At 40.7% G+C, this 18,953-nt stretch overlaps 1 protein-coding gene across 2 annotated transcripts in view; it reads left to right on the forward strand.

Moving 5' to 3' along the window:
- The window catches only part of PPT1 (palmitoyl-protein thioesterase 1), a 71,706-nt gene that overhangs the window by 7,566 nt on the left and 45,187 nt on the right, over positions 1-18,953 (forward strand). The gene's annotated exons all lie outside the window — the stretch shown is intronic.

The raw sequence follows: 18,953 nt of genomic DNA on the forward strand, positions 1-18,953 counted from the left end.
AATAAATAAGTAAAATCTTAAAACAAATAAGTGGAATTGGAGAATCTCTTCTAGGGAAAGTGGGAATCAAGGGTCACAAAACTCATATTCCTATAAACCTTTGGCAAATAACCTAAATGAGTGAAACAGGCTGGATATCAGATGTTTGAAATAGCAAACTGATTAAGAAATGACCCAGGCAGGGCAGCCCGGGTGGCTCAGAGGTTTAGTGCCAGGGCATGATCCTGGAGACCTGGGATCGAGTCCCATGTCGGGCTCCCTGCATGGAGCCTGCTTCTCTCTCTGCCTGTGTCTCTGCCTCTCTCTCTCTCTCTCCTCTCTGTGTATTCTCATGAATAAATAAATAAAATCTTAAAAAAAAAAAAAAAAGAGAAATGACCCAGGCAGCAGGTACTCAGCTCCAGCCAATTATTGCTATGGGGGAATGTAGATCCTATTTTGTTAGATCTTCTAATCCTCAAACATAAAAAAGGAGGAGGGTCCAGGATCACCCAATATTGACACACAAGACTAGTATCTAACTAGTAAAAATGTTGAGAAGGAGCTACCAAAGAGGTGGAGGGTAAATCAGAAGGGTGGAATATTCCTGAAGACAAAAGAAGAAAGTGGCAGGAAGAGAGCAGTTAGTTATGCAGACTGCTAACAAGAGTTTGGGTAAGATGAGGACAGAAAAGTGACCATTTGATATGATGTCATAGATATTGTCAATAGCCTTGACTAGAGAAGTTTCTGTGGATCTCTGGTATGGAAGCCTGTTGGAGAGAGTTGAAGAATTAACTGGAGGTAAGGAAGTAAAAAAGGTAGGATGGGAAGGGGAGGAAGTTTATACTTTGGAGAAGTTTTTTCTTTGTTGTTTTTTTTGGGGGGGGGTTGTGAAAGAAGAACATAAAAATGGGGCTGTGCTATAAGGGGATGTGAGATTTTGGAAGGAATTCTTGAAGATAAGGATATTCTTATCTTACTTCAAAGCAGAATGGTTGTATGCATATGGAAATGGTACAAGAAAACAGGAAAAAAGTGTGATGTAGAAAAGAGGACAAACTGCAAGAGAAAAGTCCTTGAGAAGGCAAGAAGATATGGCATCCAGATAACAGGGAAAGGTTTGGTCTAGGGTAGAAATTAGAGACACATTTCTACTTTGACAGGAGGGAAGCTGCTGAATATGGGTGTCGATGCGGGGAAGTGTGTAAATGTGGCAACGAGAGACTCTGGAGTCTCTTCCTGAGTGCTTCTTCCTCCATGAAGTATGAGATAAAGTGTTGAGCTGACATGACAGTAAGGAAGGAGGTGGGGAGAGACAGTGTTGAACATTGGAAGAGAGAAGAAACTTTAGAGATAGAGTTGTTTCAGAGTGAGAAAGAAAAGAATACTTATCATATGTGTGTGCGAAGACTGAAGGGCAGTGTTGAGTGGCATTCTTCATTTGTTTAACAAATACTCATGGCCGGTCTGCTATGTTTCAGGTACTGTTCTAAGTGCAGAAATAGGTCATTAAATGGGGGTGCCTGGCTGGCTCAGCCAGTAAAGCATGTGACTCCTGATCTCAGGGTCATGAGCTCAAGGCCCATATTGGGTGTGGAGCCTACTGAAAACAAAACAAAACAAAAAGTCATGAATAAAGGATGTCCCTGTGTTTTGTATTGTTTTCTTGCCAGAAGTTACACTACAGTTAACTTACCTGCAACTTTCAGGAGTCATATTCTAGTTCTACAGATACTCCCAGTTCTCCTTGATGAAGCTGGTATTTCTCTCTCTCTCTCTTTTTTTTTAAGATTTTATTAATTTATTCATGAGAGACACAGAGAAAGGCAGACACAGGCAGAAGGAGAAGCAGGTTCCCTGCGGGGAGCCTGATGTGGGACTCGATCCAATTCTGGAACTCCAGGATCACGCCCTGAGCCACCCAGGCATCCTTAATGCTTTTTTTTTTTTTAAGATTTTGAAGCTGGGTATTTCTCAATACACCATCAGCAATACATTTACAAGTGATGATTTAGGGTAGTTTCATTTTGCAGATTCATCTTTTCAGATTCAAAAAACATGTGGACATCTACCACAGTAGTGGTAACTTCTTTTCCAAATAGGTGAAAAGCAGAGGGTTCTGGAGTTAAGTTTGCCGAGTTTGGATCCCAGCCCCACTGCATATTAGTTGTATGCCTTTAGATCATTTAATTTCTTTGAGCCTCAGGTTCTTTATCTTAGGATAGACATAATATTAGAATGTATCTAAAGAGATACCATTAAAAAAAACGGGGGGGAGGATGCCTGAGTGGCTCAGTGGTCGAGCATCTGCCTTCAGCTCGGGTCATGATCCCAGGGTCCCGGGATCGAGTTCCACATCGGGCTCCTCATAGGGAGCCTGCTTCTCCTTCTGCCTGTGTCTCTGCCTCTCTCTGTGTCTCTCATGAATAAATAAATAAATTCTTAAAAAAATAAATAAAGACCTATCATTAGGGGTACCTGAGTGGCTCAGGTGGTTAAGCATCCAACTCTTGATTTTGGCTCAGGTCATGATCTCAGGGTTGTGAGACTGACCCTGTGTTGGGCTCTGCACTGGGTGTGGAGCCTTCTTAAGATTCTCCTTCACCCTCCCCTCCCCACCTCTTAAAGGATAAAAATAAAACAAAATTTAAAAAGAGAGAGGGGGATTGTTAAAGTGTCCAGAAGAGGGCTGGGCACATACTAAGTGCTCAATAAATGTTATTACTGTTTCTATGAGGTTGAGTCTCAGAGAATAACTTTAGCTTCCCTTATTGTAGACTCCCACACGTAGTGACTATGGAAACAGTCTATTTTTATGACTATTGTGTGAGACACAAAATGATCAGAGGACAGACCTATATTGTGGATCATTAAAGGTGTTGATTAGGCTAGAATTTCCGATTTGCAAGTTCAAGAACTCAACTCTATCATTTCACCGAGGTGGTGATTAAGTCACAAGAGCCCAATTTATTAATTCACCCTGAGAAATATAATGGCATCCCTACAGAAAAGTCGACTTGGGAAACAAAATTAGCATCACAAGTTTGCTTAGGGCAGGTGGGATCAGTGTAAAGGGACCTAGAGGATCTTAAATCACTCCATTCCACACTCAGCCTTCTTTATAATTATCTTCTATTCTCTCTTTCATTTCCTCAAGATCTAATCAGGTTTGATTCCAAATCCTATCCATTTGTCCTCAGGAAACTTTCTTCCATCTGTCTTTTCTGTGGCCGATTCCCACTTATCCATGCCCTGGGATTGGGAACATGTATAGAACACAGCGTAATGTCCTCTAAAAGTCTGAGAAGAGCAGGGAGGGGAAGAGTAGCTGCAAGGTGAGGAAGCAAGGTCTATACTCCACAACCTCCTTTAAATGCTGAGCTCCCAGGACTGTCACCACGTCTTCCCAATCTCTCTCCTTTGGACTCATCACCGCCCTGGGCTCCCAGGAGCCTAGTGTTCCATTCTAGGATACTTTGTTGCTATGTTTTGATGAAGGGTCGGGGGTCCCAAAGGCAGAGAACCCTCAGAGGAGATGCAAACTAGAAAACCTCACAGATGCTGCTTCAGTCTTCCTGCCAGAAGTTCTCCCAGGGAGAGAACCTTTGCTCTTTGCAAGAGAATTCTTTGCTCTTCTTTTTGGAGGATTTTACATTAGATTTATGGAAGGATTGGTTCCTTTTCTGTACCACCACCATTAGACAAAGTCCTACTTTTCTCTTGCTTGGGCTATTGCAAGAGGGTCTGAACAGTAATCCCTGCTTCTAGGTCATCCCCCTTGCTCCCTGAAATTCATCTCCCTAAATTCACCAACATTGCTGAAACATGCTTAGCCCCTTCTTGCTTCAAGTAGAATAAAAATCCAACCACTTGGGCAGCCCCGGTGGCTCAGTGGTTTAGCGCCACCTTCAGCCCAGGGTGTGATCCTAGAGACCCGGGATTGAGTCCTTGTCGCGCTCCCCGAATGGAGCCTGTTTCTCCCTCTGCCTGTGTCTCTGCCTCTCTATGTGTCTTTCATGAATAAATAAATAAAAATCTTTTAAAAAATTTTTAAAAATAAAATAAATCCAACCACTTACCACCTGCAGTTCCTAAGAGCACGGAGTTCTTTGTCAGCTCCCCAAACATGTCACTACCACCACCCTCCCTTATACAGTTTTCCTACCTTTGTGTCTTTGCCCAATTTGTCACCTCTTCCTGGAATTCCCAGCCATTTATACTAAATGGCATGAAGAGGAATGTCTGGGTGGCTCAGTGGTTGAGCTTCTCTGCCTTTGGCCCAGGGCATGATCCTGGGGTCCTGGGATCAAGTCCCATATCGGGTTTCCTGCATGGAGCCTTCTCCCTCTGCTGTGTCTCTGCCTCTCTGTGTGTCTCTCATGAATAAATAAATAAAATCTTAAAACAAAAAACAAAAAACAAAAAAAACCCTAAATGGCATGAAGAGATAGTATTAACCATTCATGGTGGATTGGCCCTTCCTTCAGCCCTTCAAATCCTAATCTTTTTCTTACCTCAAGGGCTTTGTTTTCTACCTATCCAGCTCCTCAATCCTCAAGATTCTTCTCTTAAAGTAGGTCCCTTGCTTTTCTCTATTCTAGCAGCCTGTTCTTTTTTCTTCCTAGTACTTAGCAAAATCTGTGATTATGTATGTAAGTATTAGCGTATTTGTTTAACATCCCCTACCACCACCTCACTAGATCATAAACACGCAGGCCTGTTTGTTCTCCACTCTATTTCAGTGCCTAACTCAGAGGCCACAGCAAGCATGAACATTTGCTGGATGCCTGAGTGACTGAATAGGTTACAATGCATGGAATTCATGGTCTATCATCAGCAAAACCACCTAGATTCTCAGTCTCTTCTCTGCTTTAACTTACACCTGGCTCTCCCCAAAGAACATTTCTTCCCTCACCTGCTGTCCTTCCTCTTTTGCTCACTTCATGGGTTGGGGCCTGGCACGGAGTGGTTGCCACACACATATTTGTTTAATTGCTTCTTGCTGTGTGCTTTTCTCTTCAGTCTGATGGATGGTCCGGAAAGATAGTCCAACAAGAGGGGAGAGCCTTTACTGTCTTGAAGTCAGAAGGGCTAAGATCGAATCCCAGTCTTGCTGCTGACTGATCAGGCAAGCTTGACCATTTTACTTCTCTGAGTCTCAAGCTTTGTCCTTCATATAGAACAGAATTTTAAGCGGTCAGAGGTTACCTTGGTTAGGTTGGGCCAAGGTGTTAATCTACACTGCCCCCTAGAGGGCTTTTGTTTCTGGACTACTGGACTCAAGCCCAGGAATGTTTGAAGATCTTTGCCAGCTACTCTGACCCCCTGGAGAGAAGGGCCGGCTGGCAACAGACAGTGAGCCACAGATGAAAAGTTCAGCAGCCTGGAAGAGGGCAGCAGTCCTTGGGCAGCAGAGTAAGAGTGGTCATTCTAGTTATTCTTGAGAACTGGGCAGGGGACCTGGTTGAAAGACCAGATTTACTGCCAGTTAAGCATTGGGTGGGTTGCTTAGAGCTTAGAAATTTGGGTTATTGCTAAATGTGTGGTACATTTGTTAACCACGATTGGGTGAGGTTAGGGATATTTCTGAGCTATACATTAAATTAGGATATTAATAAATACCCACCTTTCAGGGTTGTTGTGAGGATCAAATGAGAAGATGGATTTGTGTGAAGTGTGAATATGGTGCCTGGTACACAATAGATGCTCAATAATTGGCAACTGGTACTATTGTTTTTGAAAATTAGGCAGCCTTTCCACTTTTCTTTCTTATGCCAAATGACAAATTTATTCTCTAAAAATAAAGAGAAAATCAGAAAAAAATTAAAACAAGAATATGGTCAAACTAGGTACTTTTTTGTAGGTAGTACTTTGCTTTTTAGTTTAATAAGGAAACAGGCATTCTGTTAATTATGTGTAACTGAATATACTTAAAATCCATTAATAAATATAATTATTAAGTTGTCAGTGGCCAGGGATAGGGAATAGAAATTGATTGAAAGCGACAAACAGTACCTTTTGGGATAACAAAAATGTTTTATATCTTGATTGTGATCATTGTTACATGTGTATATACATTTGTCAAGGTTCATTGAACTATACATTTATGTGGGTATTTTACTGTATGTTATACCTCAATAGAGCTAATTTTTTTAAAGATTTTATTTATTTATTTGAGAGAGACAGAGATAGCAAGAGAAAGCATGAGCAGCGAGGAGAGGGAGAAGTAGGGAGGAGAGGGAGAATCAGACTCCTTGCTGAATAGGGAGCCCAATGCTGGACTTGATCCCAGGGCCCTGGGATCTTGACCTGAGCCTTAGGCAGATGCCTAACTGACTGAGCTACCAGGTGCCCCGAGCTAATTCTTTTTAAAAGGAATTTCTAGGGGATCCCTGGGTGGTGCAGCGGTTTGGCACCTGCCTTTGGCCCAGGGCGCGATCCTGGAGACCCGGGATCGAATCCCACATCGGGCTCCCGGTGCATGGAGCCTGCTTCTCCCTCTGCCTGTGTCTCTGCCTCTCTCTCTCTCTCTCTCTGTGACTATCCTAAATAAATAAATAAAAATATTAAAAAAAAATAAAAAATAAAAGGAATTTCTAAAAATCTAATCTTTTCATAGGTTTTATTATTTTAATACTTCTTTTATTTAAATTCAAGTAGCAATTGAATTTGAAATTATTTTTATTATTCACTAACCTACACTTGACATTAAATAATTTAATAAATATTAATTTATCTTAATATCACGATAATATGCTGTCAGTGATAGTAATGGAAATGAATCAGTGAGAAGAAATGCTGTTTTTATTATACATATGAACATCCCAGATAATGACCCTGCCCTGGAGACAATGTTGGGCTCTTGGCATTCAAATTGAAATAGACAGGATCCCTCACCTCAAGCAGCAGTTTACTGTGTAGTGAGGGACCCACACATAAACAGATCATTTCTCTTTTTAAAAAGTGAATAGTTTTTAAGAATTAAAATATGCTTTTGATTTTTTAAAAAATCTGCACAGAAGAATACATAGTAAAAGTAAGTCTCTCTGTGATCCCTATCTCCATCCCCCCTTTCAATATGGTATTTGTATACAGTAGCTTTGTATATAGTAGCTTTGCCCTTTCTTTATTCTGGTTCTTCTCCTTGCCTTTTTTTTCTTTCTTTCTTTTTTTTTAACTTAACACTTCTACTCTGGAGATAATTCCATAACAAAACATATCAAACAGATACTTTTTCCCCCCCCTCCCACCCTCTGTAAACAGTTAGTTTTCAATATATAAGGAGGTAAAAATCACGGTAGAGGGATAAAAAGAATGCAGTGGATTGGGTGCCTGGGTGACTCAGTCGGCTAAGCCTCTGCCTTCAGCTCAGGTTATGATCCCAGGATCCTGGGACCCAGTCCCACAGGGAGTCTGCTTCTCTCTCTGCCCCTCCCCCACTCATTCTCTCTCTCATTTGTGCTCTCTCTCTCAAATAAATAGATAAAATCTTAAAAAAAAAAAAAAAAGAATGCAGTGGGTTCTGTGGAATACTACAGACTTCTAGCTAGCTTAGGTAAAGCTTCCTGGAGATTAATGGGGCAGCCTCATCTCTTTTATGTGTATTCCAGGATAAAAAAACACTAATTAGTAAACAAAACCCTCTAGTTGTGTACTAAACTGTGTGCTTCTATCTGCAACTCTGATATTTGTTTGGCAGGGAGCAAAAGCAGTATGTGCAGACCAAGGATGGAGAAAAGATGCTGTTCAGAAAGTGAGACTGGGGAGTGGGGACTTACCTGTGCCCTTCAAGCAGGGGTATGAGTTGGATGGTACTTGGTACAGGACAGGCTAGAAGCCCAGTGTGTGCAGGAACACACTGGAGTTACAGATCATGTTCAGTTGACCCAGGGGCTGACTAGGATTAAAGGACGTTTATTTGTAGTTCTCTCTAACTAGGATTGCCAGATTCAGCAAATTAAAATGCAGTACATCTAGTTGAATTTCCAATTTAGATAAATAAAAAATACTTTTTTAGTATAAGTATGTCCCAGATTCAAACATAACTGGGCTTCCTGTATTTTATCTGGCAACCCTTACGAATGAATTAAATTAACTACTCAAAACCATGAGCTCAAAAACAATAGGGAAACAAGCATGTTTAATGGAAAGGGATACCCCAAAAAAAGAAAATGTGAAAAGCTAAAGTCAAGATTTGGCTGATGAGTTTAGGGCTGATGGGCTCAGGCTAAGAAAGCAACTCTGGTGGTCTGGGCTGGCAGGGCTAGGGCTGAAGTGCGGCTTGGAAACCTCAGGACTAGGAGGCCCTCAAGGCAAAGGATCCAGCTCTCTCAATCAGAATCAGTGGGAATGGAGCCAAGCAGATGGCTCCTGGGGTTAGGAGGTTGAGTAAAAAGTGAATATATCAAGAATAATGGGAGCCAAGTTTCTCACTGTTGAAGAAGACAGTTACAAATATGGAAATGGAAAAAACTAGAACAAACTCTGATGTTAATATAGAATTAAAGATAGAAATGGAGAGTGTGTGTGTGTGTGTAGGTAGAGTTAATATTAACTATCATATATAAAGAAAGAGAAGAGAAGATGCATGTGTGTGATATATATGTAGTGGTGTGCTGGTAAAGTGGCTTTCTGATTTAAAAAAACCACACTGATATTTAGCATTTGCTGATTTCCATGGTATAAATACTCCTACTATGGCCAATTTCAAACCACCACCAGTGTAACAGCTGCTTGCAGAATTCCTGAATATTCAACATTGGGCTTTTGCAAGCCCATATGAGCTGACTGCAGCCCAACGCTTCAGAATCCACACAATATCTATGTTTGTGTGGATATGTGTCCATAAGTCTATTTCCTAGCTGATGTCCTATTTTCTAGTTCTACTGAAAGGACCTGCAAGAATATGTGACATCTAAAAACTAAAAGAAATGAACAAGCAAAATAAACAGAAACAGACCCATAAACACAAACTGGTGGTTGCCAGTTTGGGAGGGAAGGGGTTGTGGAGATGGGCAAAATAGGTGAAGGGGATTCAGAAGTACAGGCTTCCAGTTATCAAATAAATAAGTCATAGGGATGAAAGCACAGCACAGGGACTATAGTCAATGATATTGTAACAACTTTGTATGGTGACAAATTGTAACTACACTTATTATTGGTAATGTATATAAACACTGGTACACCTGAAAGTAATATAAAATTTGTGTCAATTATATTTCAATTAAAACAAAGGTCAAAAAAATAATTTGGGGATCCCTGGGTGGCGCAGCGGTTTGGCGCCTGCCTTTGGCCCAGGGCGCGATCCTGGAGACCCGGGATCGAGTCCCACGTCGGGCTCCCGGTGCATGGAGCCTGCTTCTCCCTCTGCCTGTTGTGTCTCTGCCTCTCTCTCTCTCTGTATGACTATCATAAATAAAAAAATAATAATAATAATAATAATAATTTGATTGTATATGCAAGAGTTTTTTTTTTTTTTTTCCAGGCTTTTAGGCTATGTCTGTGTTTGTGCCAGGACCAAACTGTTTTGACTTCTGCAGGGTAGGATTAAGTTTTGAAATTAGCTGGGATGCCTGGGTGGCTCAGCGGTTGAGTGTCTACCTTTGGCTTAGGTTGTGATCCTGGGATCTGGGATCAAGTCTTGCATCTGGCTCCCTGTGGGAGCCTGCTTCTCCCTCTGCTTATGTCTCTGCCTCTCTGTCTCTCTCTGTGTCTCATTAATAAATAAATAAATCTTGAAAAAAAAAGTTTTGAAATTAGGAATTGTGAGACATACAATATTGTTCTTTTTAAAATTGTTTTTGGCTATTTGGGGTCCCTTGCGATTCAATATGAATTTTAGGATGGATTTTTCTATAAAACCGAATAGGTTGAAAAATATTTTTCTTTTTTTTTTTGTTAAGATTTTATTTACTTATTCATGAGACACACACACAGGAGAGAGAGAGAGAGAGAGAGAGAAACACAGGCAGAGGGAGAAGCAGGCTCCACGCAGGGAGCCGGACAGGGGACTCAATCCCAGGTCTCCAGGATCATGCCCTGGGCTGAAGGGGGCGCTAAACCTCTGACCCACCCAGGCTGCCCGAAAAATATTTTTCTATGGAAGAAATGCTACACATTCTTTTTTTAATTATTATTATTTTTTATTTATTTTTATTTTTATTTTTTTAATTTAACTTTTTATTTATTTATGATAGTCACAGAGAGAGAGAGAGAGAGAGAGAGGCGCAGAGACACAGGCAGAGGGAGAAGCAGGCTCCATGCATCCGGAGCCCGACGTGGGATTCGATCCCGGATCTCCGGGATCGCGCCCTGGGCCAAAGGCAGGCGCCAAACTGCTGCGCCACCCAGGGTTCCCTATTTATTTTTTATTTTTTATTTTTACACATTCTTATAATTCAAAGTTTTCCCTAAAATGGTCATGACTGGCTGGCTCAGTCAGTAGAGCATGTGACTCTTGATCTAGGGGTGGTAAGTTTGAGCTCCACATCGGATGTAGAGATTACACAAAAATAAAATCTTTAAAAAAAAGTATTGTGAACTGACCACAGATGTGAAATTAGGGACCCTTTTGAGACATGTCATAATGGCACTGGATCCCTGTATAGGAAAAGTTGAAAAGCCCAAGCATTTTATGAGATCTCCCTTCCCTGGTTTCCACCCATAAGAAAGCAGGCTCAGTAACACTTTGGGTCTATTTTCCTAAGGCTATTAGAACAGAAAAGACAGCTTACCTCTCATTGGTTTATTTGTTTCAAAGGCCTTTTCAGAGCTATGAGGAATTTAGTGGTTCTTGATAGGATTGCTTTTATCTTGCCTCTGGAGAAAACTTTTTTTTTTTTTTTTGAGAAAACTTTTAACTCCTACTACAAAATCACATCTTTTGTGGCCTAGTATCACTTAGCAGTATAAAGTGATCTCAGATTAATTTGTGCAAACAATGCATTTGATATGCATTCGCCGTGACCTTTCTCTTTCTAAGACAAGAAAAATAATAAATAATGTATATTTTACAAATAGGCTTACACAGATTCTAGTTCTGCACCTACTTGATAAGGCTCTTAATCTCTTCATCTTAGGTCTTCAAAATGGAATATTAATAGAAACTACATCATCAGGTTGCCTAAGATCAAATGCATTCATAGATGCAAAATGTTTAGAACAATGTTCTATCAATGTCAGTAATTACTTTATCAGGTGTTGTGAGGATTAAGATGAATGAGATAACCCTTGTGAAGGTCTTGGTACGGGTCTGGCACAAGGAAAGTGCTAAATAAGGGTTGATTATCATTATAAACAGATGTTTTTATGATTTTCTATGAAGCCTACCCTTTTATTAGGTACATTTTCACAGTTTGGACATATGAGGAATTTATTATCATAACAAGCATTGGGGATCCCTGGGTGGTGCAGCGGTTTGGTGCCTACCTTTGGCCCAGGGCACGATCCTGGAGACCTTGGATCAAATCCCATGTCAGGCTCCTGGTGCATGGAGCCTACTTCTCCCTCTGCCTATGTCTCTGCCCCTCTCTCTCTCTCTCTCTCTCTGTGACTATTATAAATAAATAAAAATTAAAATAATAAGCATTGTTTTTTTTAAATAATTTTAAAAAAAGATTTTCTTTATTTATTCATGAGAGACACACAGAGAAAGAGAGAGAGAGGCAGAGACACAGGCAGAGGGAGAAGCAGGCTCCATGCAGGGAGCCCGATGTGGGACTCGATCCCGGGTCTCCAGGATCACACCCTGGGCCAAAGGTGGTACCAAACCACTGGGCCACTGGGACTGCCCAAATATAAACATTTTCCATCTTGGTCACATAAAAGTAGACATACAAATGATAGAAGTTGGGAGATAAATGTGGAGAAGAACACTGAAGGAAAGGGAAGATAGCTGATATTTGTGTTTCACAAAAATGTGGAGTCTAGAGATGTTTCTATTGTTGCCTATACATAAAACAAATATGTAAAATATTAATTAGAATTACTAATTAAGAAGATAGCAGGAGATGGGATGTGTTTAAGTAAGCTAAACCCCTATCTATCATAGCAGGAAGCCAAAAATAGATAATAAATCAAGAAATAGTGACACAGGGGTACCTGGGTGGTTTAGTGGTTGAGTGTTTGCCTTTAGCTCAGGTCGTGATCCTAGGGTCCTGGGATGGAGTCCCACATGGGGCTCCCCACAGAGAGCTTGCTTCTCCCTCTGCCTGTGTCTCTGCCTCTCTCTGTGTGTCTTTCATGAATAAATAAAATCTTTAAAACAAATCTCAGCCAGAGTCTGCAGAAATTGATGAACTCATCTTAAAATTCATATGAAAATGCAAGAGATCTCAGAGCGCCTGGGTGGCTCAGTCATTTGAGTGTCTGACTCTTGGTTTTGGCTCAGGTCATGATCTAAGCATTGTGAGATCAAGCCCCCATCAGGCTCTGCACTCAGTGAGGAATCTGCTTGAGATTCTCTCCGTCTCCTTCTGCCCCTCCCCCACTTGCACTCTTTCTCTTAAATAAATAAATAAATAAATAAATAAATAAATAAATATTTTTTTAAAATGCAAGCAATCTAGAATAGCCAAGACAATCTTGAAAAGGGAGAACAAAGTTGGAAGACTTACACTTTTTGATTTCAAAACTTTTTTTTTTAATTTTTAAAATATTTTATTTATTTATTCATGAGGGACACACAGAGAGAGGCAGAGTGAGAAGCAGGCTCCATGCAGGGAGCCCGATGTGGGACTCAATCCTGGGACTCTGGGATCATGCTCTAAGCTGAAGGCAGAAGCTCAACCACTGAGCCACCAGGCCTCCCTCTGATTTCAAAACTTACTACAAAGCTACAGTAATGAAAACGCTGTGGTAGTGACATGAGGATGGACATGGAGATCAATGGAATTGAAGTGAGAGCTCAGAAATAAGCTCTTACATTTATAATCAATTGATTTCAACAAGGGTGTGAAAACAAATCAGAAAGAATGGTCTCTTCGAGAAGTAGTTTGACTATATAACTATATACTAAAGTGTTGAAATGTACATTTTAAATAGGTGAATTTTATGATACGTAACTATATGACAATAAAGCTATTTAAAAATATGTAAGACATCAACTCCTTTGCTTACAATCCTCCAGTGGCTTCCCATAGCATCTACAATAGTGGTTCTTGACCAGGGAGAGAAAGAAGGTTTTGTTCCAGGGGACATTTGACATTGTCTGAAGACCTTTTTGGTTGTCTCATTGTCAGGGTACTGCTGGCATCTAGTGGGGAGAAGCCAAGGGTGCTGCTTAATATCTTAGAATGCACAGGCTAGTCCTCCACAACAAAGAATTGTCCAGCCCAAAGTGTCAACAGTGCTAAGACTGAGCCACTTGGATCTAGAGCAAAAAAGGCGAAGTCCTTACAATGGCCTATGAAGCTCTCCTTGATCTGGTCCTGGATGCCCCTACTGTCAGCTCCCTGTTCCTTCAGACACACTGGCCTATTCACTGTTTCTCAAACTCTAGTGGGCACACTTCTGCTTTGCAGGTTTCACACAAATTAGTTCTTTTGCTTAAGAGACTGTTCCCCTGAGAATCATATGGCTAAATTCCCTCCTTATAAAGTCTTTGAAAAAATGTCCCTTCTTAACAAGACCTACCTTGACCATCCTATTTAAAATTATGACACTCAGGGAACCCGGGTGGCTCTGCGGTTTAGCATTGCCTTCAGCCCGGGGTGTGATCCTGGAGACCCGGGATCAGGTCCCATGTCGGGCTTCCTGCGTGGAGCCTGCTTCTGTCTCTGCCTCTCTCTCTCTCTCTCTCTCTCTGTCTCTTATGAATGAATAAATAAAATCTTACAAAAAAAAAGATAAAATTATGACACCCTTGCAGGGCCTAGCAATCTTTCCTGCCCTTTTCTATTTTATTTATCTTAAAGATTTTATTTATTGATTTGAGAGAGAGAGCAAACAAGCAGGGTGAGCGGCAGAGGGAGAGGGTAAAGCAGACTCCCCACTGAGCAAGGGGCCCAATGAAGGGCTTGATCCAGGACCCTGAGACCATGATCTGAGCTGAAGATAGACACTTACCCAACTGAGTCACCCAGGCGCCCCTCTCCCATTCTATTTTTTAAAATTCCATTTTACTTATCAGCCTCCAACATACTATTGAATTTGCTTATTTATTATATTAATTGCTGTTGTCCATTTCCCCTACTAGAAGCACCACAAGAATCTTTGTCCTGTGTGCTCACTGACCTATTCCAAGTGCCTGGAATAATGCCTGACATATAATAGCTGTCAATAAATATTAGTTGAATATTAGTGGAATGGATTACAAGGACAAACTGGATAATTTCCAAAGCCCACCCCTGCTTTTTTTTGAGAAAGAGAAAGAACAAGAGGAAGGGGGGCCGAAGGAGAGAAAGAAAGAGAATCTTTTTTTTTAAAGATTTTGTTTGTTTGTTTGTTTATTTATTTATTTATTTATGAATGAGAGAAAGTGTGTGTCCATGTGCATACACAGAAGCAGCAGGAGAGGGGCAGAGGGAGAGAGAGGATCTCAAGCTGACTCCTGTGCTGATGGCAGAACCACCACTGGGCTGGATCTAATGACCCTGAGATCATGACTCGACTGGAAACCAAGAGTCCAATGCTTAACTGACTGAACCACCCAGGTACCCCAAGAGGGAACCTTAAGCAAGCTTCACACCCAGAGGGGAGCCCTTGGCAGGGCTTGATCTTACGACCCTGAGATCATGACCTGAGCCAAAATCAGAAGTTGGACATTTAACTGACTGAGCCACCCAGGTGCCCTGAAAGCCTTTTAAAACTGATACTTTATTTTTTTTAAATATTTTACTTATTTATTCGTGAAAGACACACACAGAGAGAGGCAGAGATACAGGTAGGGGGAGAAGCAGGCTCCATGCAGGGAGCCCGATGTGGGACTCAATCCCTGGACTCCAGGATCACGCCCTGGGCTGAAGGCAGACATTCAACCACTGAGCCACCCAGGCATCCCTAAAACAGATATTTTCTACTCATTACCCATCCCCAATTTCCAAAAGACTTTTAAAACTCAAGAATTGTTCTAAAAATCCAGTTACATATCACAAATTATATGCAACAATACACTTTCACCTGCAGACAAAATTTTCTAAAAGTCCATAGACTATTCTCTTACTTCACTATGCTGGTCTGCAGGAAATAAAAACTACATAAATTAAACTTTTACTGTGTTCCCAGAATCTCATTGCCTCCATATTGAGGATTCAAGACAAAATTACATTCTGGGCCAGCCTATTTACTTGAGTTCTGTCCATTGCATTCTAACAACATGTTGCATTTAAGATATTAAGAAAATTAATTAAATCAATCTCTGTTCATTTTTTGTTTTGCCCCCAAATTTTCCAAATAACTGCAGACACAGAAAGCACTCCCCCCGTACAAACATACATACCCATGTGCACAAATTACAGCAATGATTTATCTAAAAACAATATTTTTGTTAAATGTTAAATGTTCAGTTTGTAAAATGTCTGAAATTAGAATTTAGAAAAACTCCAAATTATTCCCGTGAGTCAGGTAGCTCTTACTTGGCAATCAACAACCCCGCCACATACAATCAGGCAATTCTTAATCTTTAACCATAGTAACTTAAAAATTGGTCAGGAAGTCAACTTTTATTTATTTTTCACTTTGTAATATTTTTGGTCCACAAACATAACATATCATTCTGAAATTTATGTTGAAAATTATGAATTTTTTTAACCACTTAAGTTGTCAAATTGGAAAAAGTCTAAATTTATCTTTCCATATTATAAATGTAATCAAGGATTGCATTAAAAATGAACTTTATGAAACATGGGATCCCTGGGTGGCGCAGCGGTTTGGCGCCTGCCTTTGGCCCAGGGCGCAATCCTGGAGACCTGGGATCGAATCCCACGTCGGGCTCCCGGTGCATGGAGCCTGCTTCTCCCTCTGCCTATGTCTCTGCCTCTCTCTCTGTGTGACTATCATAAATAAATAATTTTTTTTAAAAAAGAAATTATATAAAAATGAACTTTATAAAACAAAAAAAAAATGAACTTTATAATAGCATATTTAGAAATACCCTTAGCTGGGGTACCTAGCTGGCCAAGTTGGTACAGATCTCAGGGTTATAAATTTGAGCCCCACATCGGGTATAGAGATTACTTAAAAATAAAATCTTAGGGCAGCCCGGGTGGCTCAGTGGTTTAGCGCCACCTTCAGCCCAGGGTGTGATCCTGGAGACCCAGGATCAAGTCCCATGTCAGGCTCCCTGCATGGAGCCTGCCCCTCTCCCTCTGCCTGTGTCTCTGCCTCTCTGTGTGTGTGTCTCTCATGAATAAATAAATAAAAATTCTAAAAAAAAAAAAAAAAGAAAAAGAAATACTGAATAAATATTTTTTGAAAAAATAAAATCTTAAAAAAATACTCTTACCTAAAATAAAATATGCTTTACTAAAACTCACTTTATTACTATATGTACAAAGTTGATGAATTGATTACTCAGGTGGTTCACAAGAGTACGGATTACATTGAAAGACATTAAAGAATTTTAAAAATGTGCTAAATATTAATCTCTAGCATGGGTATTTTAAAATATTTAAGATTATTTTATTCTACTGCTTTGCTTAGTACATGGCTTGTAACCTAGCTTAATACAGTTGTATTGTGTTGAACTTATATTTAAGAGTATTTTATTTTCAGTATCTAAATATGGAGCTGTTGCTTACAACAGAATTTGACTTCAATTCTTAGATGCGGTACAACTTTCTTTGCCTTCCTCTTTATCGGTTCTCCTTAAAAAAATGAAATAGGGAACTATTAAATTAAGCTTTACTGATAAATCTAACACCATAGAAGCACAGAATCTTGGGGTTGAAAGAATTAAAGATAATTTAGTCCAGTTTTATAATGAAAACAGTCTGATAATGGTCTGGCTCCTGCTCTTGCTCTCATGGTACCACGTCTATTTCTCATAAGTGATCAGAAGTTTCTGTATCAACAGTGAATGGCTTTTTAAACAGATTTGTGTCCAAACTCATAAAAAATAAAAATGTTTGAAGCAACTTACAGCAAGAACTCATGAAATAAACTAGAAATTGAAATGGAGCACCATATTCACCTTACCAAGCACCCAACTTTGGGTGTAGAGGCCTGCAGTTCTTGGACACCCTGAACCTGATTTCTCTTCCTTTTGTTTGTTTCTCTTTCAATAGTGTATTTTACAAATGTCTTTGTATGGAGAATAGTTAGAAAATGTTCTCAGAATTTACCTTTTCTTGGTGTATTGCTGGACACTGGGGAAGGAATAGACCTGTTGCAAAAGTATCAGACATTTTTTAAAAGATTTTATTTATTTATTTGAGAGAGAGAGAGAGAGAGAATGAGCAGGGGGCAGGGAGAAGGGAGAGGGAGAAGCAGACTCCCTGCTGAGCAGGAAGCCCAAGGCTGGACTTGATCTTAGCACCCTGGGATCATGACCTGACTCTAAGGCAGAGCCTAACCAACTGAGCCACCCAGGCGCCCAGTATCAGGCATTCTTAGGAGGTACATGTGAGAACTTTACTAAGGCTTATATGGGAAGGAGCTATATGTTACAATATTCCAAGATACCACAAGAAAAACCAGATATCTCCCCAGGAAAACATTTCTTAATCTGGGACAAATGGCTTCTTTTTTCTATCTCTCCTGGTCAAAAATATCTTCCACCCACCACTGTTTATATGCTACTGGTATATAGGGCTTGCTGGTGACAGAGGATGGGAGCTGGACTACAGAGAATGGTTTAGCATGTGTAGAGTTAGATCATACAACTCTTCGTAAAACTTGGTTCCTTAGAACAGACTACAGGATGCCACTGTGCCTTGAGAGTTCTTTTTTTTTTTTTTTTTTATTCATGAGAGACACACAGAGAGAGAGAGAGAGAGAGAGACATACAGACAGACACAGAGGGAGAAGCAGGCTCCAAGCAGGGAGCCCGACGTGGGACTCAATCCGGGGTCTCCAGGATCACTCCCTGGGCTGAAGGTGGCGCTAAGCAACTGAGCCACCTGGGCTGCCCTTCGGGTTTTTTTTTTTTTTTTTTTAAGATTTTATTTATTCATGAGAGACACAGAGAGAGGCTCAGACATAGGCAGATGTAGGGCTCATCCCAGGATTCCAGGATCACGCCCTAAACTGAAGGTCGATGCTCAACCCCTGAGCCACCCGGGCGTCCCTGCCTTGTGAGTTCATAAATCTCCTGAGAACTTGCAAATTCTAGGTGGCAGTGAGGTTAAATATTAGGGCTCTGCAGTTAGAATTGCTAGCTTCAAATTCTATTTCTTACATGCTGTCTCACGTTGGCCCTAACTTCATGTCTTAGTTTCTTCATCTGCAAGTTGGGGTTGATTGAGCTCACTTCATTGGGTTGTTGTTGTTGGCTTAAATGAGGTCATTTTTTATTCTGGTCCCTAACACAGAGCTCCTAAATCTCTTAGAACTCCCCCAGGCAGAAGGAATGTCTTTTGTTCTAAGGAGGTGACTTTTGGTAGATTCCTAGACAGCTTCAGGATGGGGCTGGTCACCAGAAAAACCAAGCCATGATTAGGTACTTGGAAGTTCCAGCTCCATGCCACATCCTTTGGGAAGGCTAAAGGGGCTGGAAATTGAGCTAATGATTGATCATGTCTTGGGGGCACCTGAGTGGCTCAGTCAGTGAAGTAACTGCCTTCAGCTCACGTCATGATCTCAGGGTCCTGGGATTGAGCCGCAAGTAGGGCTCCCTGCTGAGTGAAGGGAGCCCTCTCTCTCTGCTGCTCCTCTTGCTTGTGCTTTCTCTCTCTCTGTCAAATAAATAAATAAATAAATAAAATATTTTTAAAAATTATGTCTCTGCAATGAAGCCTCCTAAAAATCCTAAAAGTATAGGGTTCAGAAAGCTTCTGGGTTAGTGAACACATTTATGAACCAGAATGGTGGTGCAT

The sequence above is a fragment of the Canis aureus genome, chromosome 13 (assembly GCF_053574225.1).
Source record: "Canis aureus isolate CA01 chromosome 13, VMU_Caureus_v.1.0, whole genome shotgun sequence".
Lineage (NCBI taxonomy): Eukaryota > Metazoa > Chordata > Mammalia > Carnivora > Canidae > Canis > Canis aureus.